At 38.5% G+C, this 12820-nt stretch overlaps 1 non-coding gene across 1 annotated transcript; it reads right to left on the minus strand.

Annotated features, from left to right (window-relative positions):
- Nucleotides 1–1707: 1707 nt before the first annotated feature.
- On the minus strand, nucleotides 1708–1794 carry trnay-gua (transfer RNA tyrosine (anticodon GUA)). The gene is given in 2 exon segments: nucleotides 1708–1743; nucleotides 1758–1794. It is a non-coding gene; the product is annotated as a tRNA-Tyr (tRNA).
- Between the last annotated feature and the right edge of the window lie 11026 nt (nucleotides 1795–12820).

A 12820-nucleotide genomic window follows, 5' to 3' on the forward strand; every position in this document is an offset into this window, starting at 1 on the left:
AACGTTACTAGAGGCGTACTCAAGCTGAAACACCTATGGACTTGATAACAAGATGTAAAATAGCCAAATGCCTCGTCATCTAATTAGTGACGCTCATGAATGGATGAACGAGATTCCCACTGTCCCTGCCTGCTATCTAGCGAAACCACAGCCAAGGGAGCGGGCTTGGCAGAATCAGCGGGGAAAGAAGACTCTGTTGAGCTTGACTCTAGTCTCCGTGAAGAGACATGAGGGGTGTAGGATAAGTGGGAGGCGCCGCCGGTGAAATACCACTACTCTTATCGTTTCCTCACTCACCCGGTGAGGCTCGCTTCTGGCCTCAAGCCCTCGGCCCCTCGCCTGTCAAACCTAACGCAGGTGTCCTAAGGGAGCTCAGGGAGGACGGAAACCTCCCGGGAGCAGAAGGGCAAAAGCTCGCTTGACTATGATTTTCAGTATGAGTATGGACCGGAAAGCGGGGCCTCAGATCCTTCTGGCTTTTGGGTTTTAAGCAGGAGGTGTCAGAAAATTACCACAGGGATAACTGGCTTGTGGCGCCAAGCGTTCAAGCGACGTGCTTTTTGATCCTTCGATGTCGGCTCTTCCTATCATTGCAAGCAGAATTCGCCAAGCGTTGGATTGTTCACCCACTAACAGGGAACGTGAGCTGGGTTTAGACCGTCGTGAGACAGGTTAGTTTTACCCTACTGATGCCTGTTGTTGCGACAGTAATCCTGCTCAGTACGAGAGGTACCGCAGGTTCAGACATTTTATACAATTGCCAGGAAACAAGAGCTAAGCGTGTTTGTCAATTATTCAAAAACTAAAAAAAACTACTGGTAGGCTCTATTTAGCTTAATCACGCATAATTGCATGTACGTCCTTATCATCAAACTGCATCTCAAGATGAGAGAATAGCGTTGTCTGCTTAAATGCAGGTTAAAGTTTGAAATTAATCAAAATTAAAATTCATATTATATGTCATATCATATTACAATATATTCTACATAATAATAACCCAAACAATATAGCTTATTTAGCCCTACTTGGCTAAATATAAAAGGAAAGCGGCAATAAAAGCAAACTGCGCTTTTGAGCCACCTATAAACACAGCAACGGAAATTCCGTCACCTTGACAGCCCTACAATCACGATCAAAAAATCTGCACATGACATTACATTACAGTTCTTTATCACGTGTCTTTATGTGTGAAGGCGCACTGGGGGACAAATCCTTGGACACATTATGCCTTCATTTTCCGAGATCTCTGTATGAAAAGGCTATTAAATAAGAATTCAGTTTTTACTTTTTTTTGGTCAGTACGTCTACCTCGGGTTGTTTTGCCATGTGCAGTGTAAATGCAGATATCGGATATGTGTCACTTTTAAAAGAAGCTGTAAGCGGGTAGGATATAGTCACAAAAACGGAATTGAGCATAAAGAACTGCGGTGTAAATGCGGCCTTTCTTGCCAAAACTGTTTATGCACCTTCTGAAAGACTGCCTCGATTAAGGCTACACATCGAGCCAGGCACCCCCTGCACACGTGGAGGGCCAGAGACAGACATGTACTCCCTGGTGGTCTAGTGGCAGGGATTCAGCGCTCTCACCGCCGTGGCCTGGGTTCGATTCCTGGTCTGGGAAATTGTTTTTGGACGCCCTATGGCGCTTTTCCATGAATCTTTAAACAAACAGGTGTTTGCACGGTCTCCAAGGGTTAAAAATACTATTCCTTCGAGCCGGATTCGAACCAGCGACCTAAGGATGACCAGAGAGACGCCTACAGTCCTCCCCTCTACCAAATGAGCTATCGAAGGCCTGGTAAGCTGCGCCTGCCGACTGAGCTATTTTTGGCGCAGGTCAGAGGACGCCCCATGGCACGCAAAGGAGCTGAGGCACAACGAGCCAGCCACTAGTCGAAACTAGAATCTTCTGATCCGTAGTCAGATGCGTTATCCATTGCGCCACTGACCCACCCTCACAGCGCCCTCCGAATTGCCGTGCACAGGAAAACAGAACAAGACGAATGTAAATCGACACTCGGCAAAGGCGTACAGAATGCACGCTCACTGCTCATCAAACCCTTCAGAGGATTACTAGCAATTTCAAGGCAGCTGTCTTTAGAGCTAGACTCTGCTGGAGACAGGCTCTCCAGGAACTGTGTTTGCCACCTGTGCCTTACACTGTCTGACAGAAATTCAGCGATGGACCGATTCCGTATAAGGCCAATCACGTGAGCACCAGGAGGCTCCAGCGTGTGCAAAGCAATGTGAGAAGTGGGATTCGAACCCACGCCTCCAGAGGAGACTGCGACCTGAACGCAGCTCCTTTTTTTTTATTCAAGCACTAAAGCTTACAGCACCTGACATTCCCAGGCTGTCTCCCATCCAAGTACTGACCAGGCCCGACCCTGCTTGGCTTCCGAGATCAGACGAGAGAGGGCGTGCATTTTTTTATTATTTATTTAAAATATAACATCTTACATAAAATTTACATTAAAAATGACAAAAAAACAAAAAACTGAAAACAAAATCTGACAAAACAAACTAAAATCACATCTCTTTCTCTGGCAATTTCCACATAAAAACCTTTAAAACACAATATACTTTTTCTGTAAAAACATGATAAAAGTCATTCAACATTTGTTTCCATTTAAAATACACATACAGTCTTTTCATGTACAATTCTGTTTTCCTTTTCAACACAATCCAGACATCCAACACAATTTTTTCCTTTTTAGCTACAATTCTTCTTTCCCAGATTGCACTTTTCATTAACATTATCCACAGATTTATAAACTTTTTGTTTTCACACTTCTTTTCCCAACCAAACATCACCACTCTATCCCATTCCATTACATTTTCATCCCACTCCTCAGTCAGATCCTTAACCACACATTTGCATTTTTCCAAAAAACCTTCCAGTTCTTTACAATATAAAAACATATGTAAAATCCATTCTTTCTTTTCTTGGCACACTTTACACAAAGCGCTTTGTTCCATTCCAATCTTATTTAAAATAACATCAGCAAAAACCACTCTGTGTCTTATAAAATATTCCAAACCCTCCAACTTTACGTCCACACATTTCCCTCTCATGTTTCTCCATATACACTCTTCTTTTAAATCTTTGAATTTTTCCACCCAGTACTTATTCGTTATCGGCTCTTTAAAAACATCATCTCTAAAAACACAATAAAAACTTTTTACACTACATTCATTAAAATCATGCATTTTTCCTCCCAATTTCACAGTGATGTTTCTTTCTTTTGTCTCTTCTTCCATACTCTCTATTCTCTCAATCCATTCTTTTGGTATTGCGTTCTTAATGACTTCATATTTATTTCTTAATTCTTGTACATTATATTCTTCCTTAGCCTCCTCCATCGTGTCCACAATATATTGTGTTTGTAAAAAACCTTCTTTAAATTCATATAAAACGTCTCTTACTTTTGTTATTCCAACTCCCATCCATTTTTTAAAAAACAGTTCTTTTCCTTGATTTAAAATGTTATTATTTAAAAACAAAGGTTGGTTTAAAATTGTCTCTCTCCCATGTGGCTCGTACTCAATTTTCGATAAAAACTTTCCCCAGGCACTAAACATTTCTCGATAAAATTCAGGTAGTCCTTCTGTCATCCAAAATTTTGTCTTCATCCAAAGTGTGTCGTCTCCCATATTAAAATCTCCACATTTGTTTAAAAAATATTTCATTGTTTTCTTCCACTCAGTTTGATTCTCTTCATTTAGGTATTTCTTTACAGTTTTCACTCTCATCGCATTTTTCCGTTGTTCCACATCCATTAAACCCAGACCTCCCTTTTCCAACTCCCCTAAAATCGTGTTATAAGCAATTCTTGCCGGTTTCCCCTCCCATAAAAAATCTGTAAAACATTTCTTCAACCTCTTTTCCATCCATACAGGCATTTCAGAAACATATAGAACGTACCACACTTTTGAAACCATTAAAACATTCAATATTAAAACCTTCCCCTTCAAGTTTAGATTCCTCAGTTTCCAAAAATTTAACCTCCTCTCTATCGCTGTTATCAGTTGTTCCCACATGTCGTCTCTTGTTTTCTTCTCATTCTTCCCCATTAAAATTCCTAAAATCCTCATTTCCTCCACTTCTTTGAAATTAAAACAATCCGTTAAAATCATTGCTTTTCCAAATCTCATATACATCGTCTTATCCTCATTTATTTTGCTCCCAGACCCTCTACAGTATTCCTTTACAATATTCATTACTTCTTTGACGCTTTCTTTCGTTTTTACAAAAATCGTTGTGTCGTCAGCGTATTGGAAAATCTTTCCCTCTGCCTTGCTTTTTTCGATCTCTATTCCTATTATTTCTTCCTTTTGTTTTATAAGTAGTCCTAGCGGTTCTGATATAAGCGAGTAGAGTAAGGCTGATAGTGGACACCCCTGTCTAATCGATCTTGTGATTTTAAAACATTCTGTTAAAAAACCATTACATTTGATCTTTGTTATTGCACCTTTGTATAAAATTTCAATCCATTTCGTAAAAACCTCGCCAAAACCAAAACTCCTTAAAACCTCAAATAAATACTCATGCTCCACCCTATCAAAAGCTTTCTCAAAATCAAGACTGATTACGTACCCTTCTCCTTTTTTTTCCTTCATATACCATATTGTATCTCTTATACTCATCGTTGTATCAGCTATATCTCGTCCTTTTACTCCATACGCCTGGTTTGTTTTAATTATACTTGGTATTACTTCTTTTAACCTGTTTGCTAAAACCTTGGCTAAAATTTTAAGATCTGTATTCAGCATGGTAATTGGCCTGTAGTTTTTTAAGTCTACCTTTTCTCCCTTCCTTTTATATATCAGTTTCATGAGCCCCATCCTTGTTCTTTCATTAATTTCTCCTTTTTCAAAAATCTCTTTAAAAACTCCATTTAAAATCTTAATTAAAACTCCTTTAAAACATACATAAAATTCTGTTCCCAAACCATCTATTCCTGGACTTTTCTTTTTATTCAATTCTTCTATTGCTCTTTCAATCTCCTCTTCTCTGATTTCTTGTTCACACTCTTCTTTATCTTCCTCACTTACTTTTGTTTTGATCTGATTTAACAGTTTCTCTTTTTCTTTCTCTTCCACACCCCTTGCACTAAACAGATCCTCATAAAAATACCTTATTTCTTCTAAAATCTTTTCATTCCCTTTTAAAATTTCTCCATTTTTCCCCCTTATTTCTTTTATCGTTTCAGCTTTCCCTCTCTGCTTTTCCAGATCGAAAAAGAATTTAGTGCATTTTTCTCCTTCCACCACATATTTTGCTTTGCTTCTAAGCCTCGCCCCCTCATATTTTTTTTCTTCTATCTCTTTTAGTTTTCCATCCATTTCTTTTATTTTTTCTATATCTTTTTTATCTTTCTTCAATTCCATTTCCAAACTTTCTTTAATTTCTCTTTCTTTGTACCTTTTACTTTTCTGTATTAATCTACAGTAATCAATAGAGAATTTTTTTATTAGAAATTTTACGTTCTCCCACCATATTCTCTTATCCTCTTCATACATTCCATTTTCCTTTTCCTTTTCTATGATTTCTTTTATCTTTTCAACATACGCTTCATTATTTAAAATCTGTGTATTTAAAATCCATACTCCCGGCCCTCTTTGTGTTTTACTCCAGTCCAGAATAAAAAATAAAAACTTATGATCACTAAAACTAGTTTCCACATACTTGATATTTTCCATAAAATTCTCCACATTTCTGCTACATAAAATAAAATCAATTCTAGTTTGGCATACAAAATTCCCCACTATTTGTCTTCTTGAAAAGTCTTTTTTCCTTCCATTTCTTTCTCTCCAAACATCTATTATATTATTTTCTTCCATTAAAGCTTTTAATTCTTTTCTTCCCGTATCGCTTTTAAAAACCATTCCCTCAGCCATATCTTGTTTACTAAAAACTGTGTTAAAATCCCCCATCATTATAATTTCTTTGTAGTTTTTCACAATATTTTTTAACTCTTTAAAATACTCTTTCTTTTCCTTTTCCTCCCCTGGTGCATGTACATTAACTAAAATCAAATCTCTTCCTTCATATTTTGTCTCAACCGCTAAACATTTTCCCATATTATCTTTGTACACAATTTTGCTTACTTTAAAAACATCATTATTCATTAAAATTGCCACACCTCTCCCAAATCTCCCATCTCCATTGTTATATAAAATCCCTCCATCCCATTTCTTTTTAACATCAATCATCACATTTTCATTCCAGTTTGTTTCTTGTAATGCTATAATGTCTTGACCTTTACATTTTTCCCGTACCTTTTCAAATTTTCTCATGTCCATCAGTCCTCTTGCATTAAAAGTTACGCAATTCAAAACCATTAAAAGAAAAAAGAAAAATAAATACTTAAAATACATTATATATCATTTTCTCCTTCCAGTCCTCTTAAAACTTCAAAAATGTTAGCTTTTGTTTTTTTTCTTGCACAATTCAAATTTGGTTTTACCTTCATTTTTCTCCTTCTTCTATATTCTCTCTGCCCTCTCTCACTGCTGTCCATCTTTTCTTCTTCACTTTCCGTTTCTTCGTTGTCATCCGTCTTTCCTTGCACATCTCCCTCCACTCCCGATATCTCCATTTCCATTTGACTGTCCTTCTCCATCGTTTCTCCACACTTTATTTTGTCTTTGTCCATGTCTCGTTCTAAGCTTTCCATGTTGTTTAATTGCGTTGTCTTTCCTTCCTCTTCATCTATTTGTATTTCTTTATTTCCTTGTTCTGCTGTTTCTTCTTTCTGCTCACCTCCTGTTATTTCTTCTTGTTGCTGTAATCCACTTTCTTTGTCCATCTTTTCCCCTTTTGTGTTTGGTTTCTCTTGATCTTCCGTCGAAATTGCCTGTTCCATTTGTTCCTCTGTGACCATTTTCTCTCTTATTTCTTTGTTTCCTTCTTCTGTTGTTTCGTTTTCTGCCATTTCACCATCATTATTGTGTCTTTCATGCACCTGCCCGCTCACATTCGTTTCTTCATTGACCCAACATTCACATTTGTTTAAAATTTTCCTGCAATCCAGGCACTTGACAGCATTGCAGTCTCTTGCGAAATGTCCTTTCTCCTCACACTTATGACACTTAAATTCCGGGCAATCCTTCATCATATGTTCAGGGCTCATGCACAGCCTACAGGTTTTAATCTGATGGCTGTGCATCACCCTGAAGAACTGCAGCCCTTCCTCTGTGTCCAGTTTAGTGCTATATGGGAGGGACATTACCTCTTTTGGGAAGCGTGATTTCACGTATCTCGTTCCGTCCTCTATTGTCGTGCCTGGATATACTCTTCTTTTTATGCCTGATATTGGGGTAACTCCCCATCCTTTCAATTTATTTATAATTTCATTATCATCAATGTAGACGGGCAGGTGCATGAAAGAGACAATATATTCTCTATTTTGCAGACTTATAATTTCACAGTTCACCTCTTTTATTATCAGTCCATCTTCTAACGATTCCACATCCTTCACACTTTCTAGAGTCACCTCATATTCCTTGTTTTGTTTTGGTCTCACCGCCAAGATTTTTCCTCTTCCAATCTTCTCCGTCACCGCCTTTATAATTTCTTCTGCTTTTATGTTCGTGTTACTTGTATTCACCGTTATTGTTGCCTCTTTTAGATAATCCTTCTTCCTTGTCTTTTCCTTTTGTTCCGTAAATCCATCTCGTAGTTGTTTTTCCGTTCTTTGTTCGTTCACCAATCGTGTTTCTCCTGCCATTGCTGAGGTCGATGCCATGTGTCCGTCCATAATACACAAAGAAAAAATGAAAAAAGTGCCCTTTAGAAAGCTTAATTCCCTCCCAACAGCGCTTGCTGCTGGGAGGAAGTGATCAACTCAGAAAAATACTTAACAATTGAAATCAAAACACTGCTTAAAACTTACAAAAAAACAAAACAAACACAAAACGTTTGGTGAGCCTGTCTCACCCTCTACTGCCAACTCACTTCCTGTTAGCTCTCTAGCGCTGTTCAGGGTGGTGTGGCCGTTAGCAGGACTTCTTGACTACATCTGCAGGGAGGGGATTGGCAGGTTTTGCTGAGGTCTCAAGGAATTTCTGGTGCATGCGATTAAACCCTGCTCAAAGCCCATATGTTCACAATGTAACAAGGTAAAATCCAGTGATGTTTTTAGAGGCCTAGAGTTTGAAGCCTGTTGTGTTCTCTCTGAAACCTGGGGATTTTCCACTGTTTACAAGTAACCATGATTACGCACGTACGCCACGCGGTCTCGTATGGAGACCATGGCTTGTTTGGTGGTCTCGTGTAGTAACCATTGTATGCAAATTATTTTAAAAATGATGTAATAACCAGCGTACCACCATTAGATACGTACCATGTTACCTGGGACTTATTGGTGGCAGTCAATTAACAATTGGTTAATAAAAATAAGAGATAACAGGAAAATACCTGATTGGTTTCAGAAGAGACCACCTTTCAGAAATTTTACTATAACTGTAGACTGGAAAACACTTGGTTTTTAGATGACTTGGAACATCTCACTTTGTTTGACTCGAGCAAATAAAGTTAACTCCTTGACACCCGGACCTTCTTTGTCTGAGAGATTTTTTGAACTACAAGACTGATATTTTTCCACAACATTTGCTGTATGTCCTGCCGCTCTAAACATAGCGCGGCATCACAGCTCAGTTCACACAAAAAAGTTAGTGGTATGCAAATTTTTGCCCAAACTTAGGACCGATCGGATTGGCTCCCGCTGCGCGGTATCCAATGGGCTTGATAATCGTGCTCGAGGCTACGCCCTGTGGATGAAGGGGGAGGTTTGTTCTCCTTTTGTCCTGATCATGCGGGGGAGCGCTAGTTTTCACTCTTTGCTGCTCTCACGGCGTGATTTTATTCGGTTCCCCTAGCGTTTCACGCAATGTAGAGAGACCTCTCTCGAAAGGGAACGTCTCCGGTTGCTGTCGTAACCTCGGTTCCCTGAGAGGAGGGAACGAGACATTGCGTAAACTGCCGTGCTCGCGCGCTCAGATCGTCGCGCTGCATGTTTCAGTCGTAAGATTCTGAGGAATGCGGTCCAGATGGCGAGTTATATAGGGGTGGCCCTTAAGCGCCGTCTTGACCGGCATTGGCCAGTTACATTTTATTTTCACTGGCGTTATTCAATAAGGATTCAGTAAAGGTTGGAGAAGGGGATTCCCCTAGCGTTTCACGCAATGTCTCGTTCACTCCTCTCAGGGAACCGAGGTTACGACAGTAACCGGAGACGTTCTCCACTTGTTCTACTACGTCGTCTCGCTCATGCACCTGCCCGTCTACATGACTCTCGTCGTCGTTAAAACCGCATTCACACTTATTTAAAACTTTTTTACAGTCCGGGCACTTGATCGCATTGCAATCTCTAGCAAAATGTCCTCTCTCCTCGCATTTGTAGCACTGAAACTCTGGGCAGTCTTTCATGATGTGATCAGGGCACATGCACAGCCGACAGGTTTTAATCTGATGGCTGTGCATCACCCTGAAGAACTGCAGCCCTTCAGCCGTTTCCAGCTTAGTGCTGTACGGGAGAGAGACAACTTCTTTGGGGAAGCGAGATTTGACAAACCTTGTGCCGTCTTCGATGTCCGTGCCCGGATACAAACGTCTTCTAATTTCTGATATTGGGGTAACTCCCCACCCTTCAAGTTTATTTAAAATATCTCGATCGTCTATGTACGCGGGCAGGTGCATGAACGAGACGACATAGTCTCTTTTTTGTAGTCTCTTTACTTCGCAGTTTACTTCCTTTATCCTTATTTCATCTTCCAGCATTTCAACATCATTCACGTTTTCTAAAGTCACCTCATATTCTTTGTTCTGTTTAGGTCTTACCGCCAGGATTTTTCCTTTTCCAATCTTTTCCGTTACAGCCTTTATAATGTCCTCAGCCCTCGCATTCACGTTTGAAATATCCACCGTCACTGTAGCCTCCTTCAAGTATTCCTTCTTTACGTTGTTCTTTCTTTGTTCCTTTTCATTTGCAGTCCCATCTCGTCGTCTTTGTACAGTTCCAGGTTCGTTTACCGTGCGTGTTCCTCCAGCCATTTCCAAGTTCATTACCACATGTCCATCCGCCATTGTTCACCAAACAAAAGAAAAATGTGTGCAAAAAGAAAAAACTCACTCCCCCCGAACAGCAAACGCTGTCGGGAGAAGTAAATCAAAGTGAAAAACTAAAAAAACTTTCAAAATAAACACTTGATAACTCAAAATAAGAAACCTTCTTTAAACTCATATAGAACATCTCTTACTTTTATTATTCCAACTTCCATCCATTTCTTAAAAAACAGTTCTTTTCCTTGATGTAAAATGTTGTTATTTAAAAACAGAGGTTGGTTTAAAATATTTTCTCTTCCTTGTGGCTTGTACTCAATTTTTAATAAAAACTTTCCCCAGGCACTAAACATTTCTCTATAGAATTCAGGTAGTCTGTCAGTCATCCAAATTTTTGTTTTCATCCACAAAGTGTCCTCTCCCATATTAAAATCTCCACATTTGTTTAAAAAATATTTCATTGTTTTCTTCCACTCAGTTTTATTCTCTTCATTTAGGTATTTCTTTACAGTTTTCACTCTCGTCGCATTTTTCCGTTGTTCCACATCCATTAAACCCAGACCTCCCTTTTCCAACTCCCCTAAAATCGTGTTATNAGCGAGATTTGACAAACCTTGTGCCGTCTTCGATGTCCGTGCCCGGATACAAACGTCTTCTAATTTCTGATATTGGGGTAACTCCCCACCCTTCAAGTTTATTTAAAATATCTCGATCGTCTATGTACGCGGGCAGGTGCATGAACGAGACGACATAGTCTCTGTTTTGTAGTCTCTTAACTCCGCAGTTCACTTCCTTTATCCTTATTTCATCTTCCAGCAATTCAACATCATTCACGTTTTCTAAAGTCACCTCATATTCTTTGTTCTGTTTAGGTCTTACCGCCAGGATTTTTCCTTTTCCAATCTTTTCCGTTACAGCCTTTATAATGTCCTCAGCCCTCGCATTCACGTTTGAAATATCCACCGTCACTGTAGCCTCCTTCAAGTAATCCTTCTTTACGTTGTTCTTTCTTTGTTCCTTTTCATTTGCAGTCCCATCTCGTCGTCTTTGTACAGTTCCAGGTTCGTTTACCGTGCGTGTTCCTCCAGCCATTTCCAAGTTCATTACCACATGTCCATCCGCCATTGTTCACCAAACAAAAGAAAAATGTGTGCAAAAAGAAAAAACTCACTCCCCCCGAACAGCAAACGCTGTCGGGAGAAGTAAATCAAAGTGAAAAACTAAAAAAACTTTCAAAATAAACACTTGATAACTCAAAATAAGAAACCTTCTTTAAACTCATATAGAACATCTCTTACTTTTATTATTCCAACTTCCATCCATTTCTTAAAAAACAGTTCTTTTCCTTGATGTAAAATGTTGTTATTTAAAAACAGAGGTTGGTTTAAAATATTTTCTCTTCCTTGTGGCTTGTACTCAATTTTTAATAAAAACTTTCCCCAGGCACTAAACATTTCTCTATAGAATTCAGGTAGTCTGTCAGTCATCCAAATTTTTGTTTTCATCCACAAAGTGTCCTCTCCCATATTAAAATCTCCACATTTGTTTAAAAAATATTTCATTGTTTTCTTCCACTCAGTTTTATTCTCTTCATTTAGGTATTTCTTTACAGTTTTCACTCTCGTCGCATTTTTCCGTTGTTCCACATCCATTAAACCCAGACCTCCCTTTTCCAACTCCCCTAAAATCGTGTTATTGGCTATTCTTGCCGGTTTCCCCTCCCATAAAAAATCTTTAAAACATTTCTTCAACCTCTTTTCCCTCCATACAGGCATTTCAGAAACATATACAACATACCACACTTTTGAAACCATTAAAACATTCAATATTAAAACCTTCCCCTTCATGTTTAGATTCCTCAGTTTCCAAAAATTTAACCTCCTCTCTATCGCTGTTATCAGTTGTTCCCACATGTCGTCTCTTGTTTTCTTCTCATTCTTCCCCATTAAAATTCCTAAAATCCTCATTTCCTCCACTTCTTTGAAATTAAAACAATCCGTTAAAATCATTGCTTTTCCAAATCTCATATACATCGTCTTATCCTCATTTATTTTGCTCCCAGACCCTCTACAGTATTCGTTTACAACATTCATTACTTCTTTGACGCTTTCTTTCGTTTTTACAAAAATCGTTGTGTCGTCAGCGTATTGGAAAACCTTTCCCTCTGCCTTGCTTTTTTCGATTTCTATTCCTATTATTTCTTCCTTTTGTTTTATAAGTAGTCCTAGCTGTTCTGATATAAGCGAGTAGAGTAAGGCTGATAGTGGACACCCCTGTCTAATCGATCTTGTGATTTTAAAACATTCTGTTAAAAAACCATTACATTTTATCTTTGTTATTGCTCCTTTATATAAAATCTCAATCCATTTCGTAAAAACCTCTCCAAAACCATACCTCTTTAAAACGTCAAATAAAAATTAATGTTCCACCCTATCAAATGCTTTCTCAAAATCCAGACTTATTACATATCCTTCTTCTTTTTTTTACTTCATGTACCATATTGTGTCTCTAATACTCATCGTTATATCTGCTATATCCCTTCCTTTAACTCCATACGCCTGGTTTGTTTTAATTATGCTCGGTATTACTTCTTTTAAATTATTTGCTAAAATCTTGGCTAAAATTTTTATGTCTGTGTTCAGCATTGTTATTGGTCTGTAATTTTTTTAATCTTCTTTTCCTCCCTTCTTTTTATATATCAGTTTCATGAGCCCCATCCTTGTTCTTTCATTAATTTCTCCTTTTTCAAAATCT

This window comes from Triplophysa rosa, unplaced genomic scaffold (genome assembly GCF_024868665.1).
Source record: "Triplophysa rosa unplaced genomic scaffold, Trosa_1v2 scaffold90_ERROPOS274359, whole genome shotgun sequence".
In the NCBI taxonomy this organism is placed as follows: domain Eukaryota; kingdom Metazoa; phylum Chordata; class Actinopteri; order Cypriniformes; family Nemacheilidae; genus Triplophysa; species Triplophysa rosa.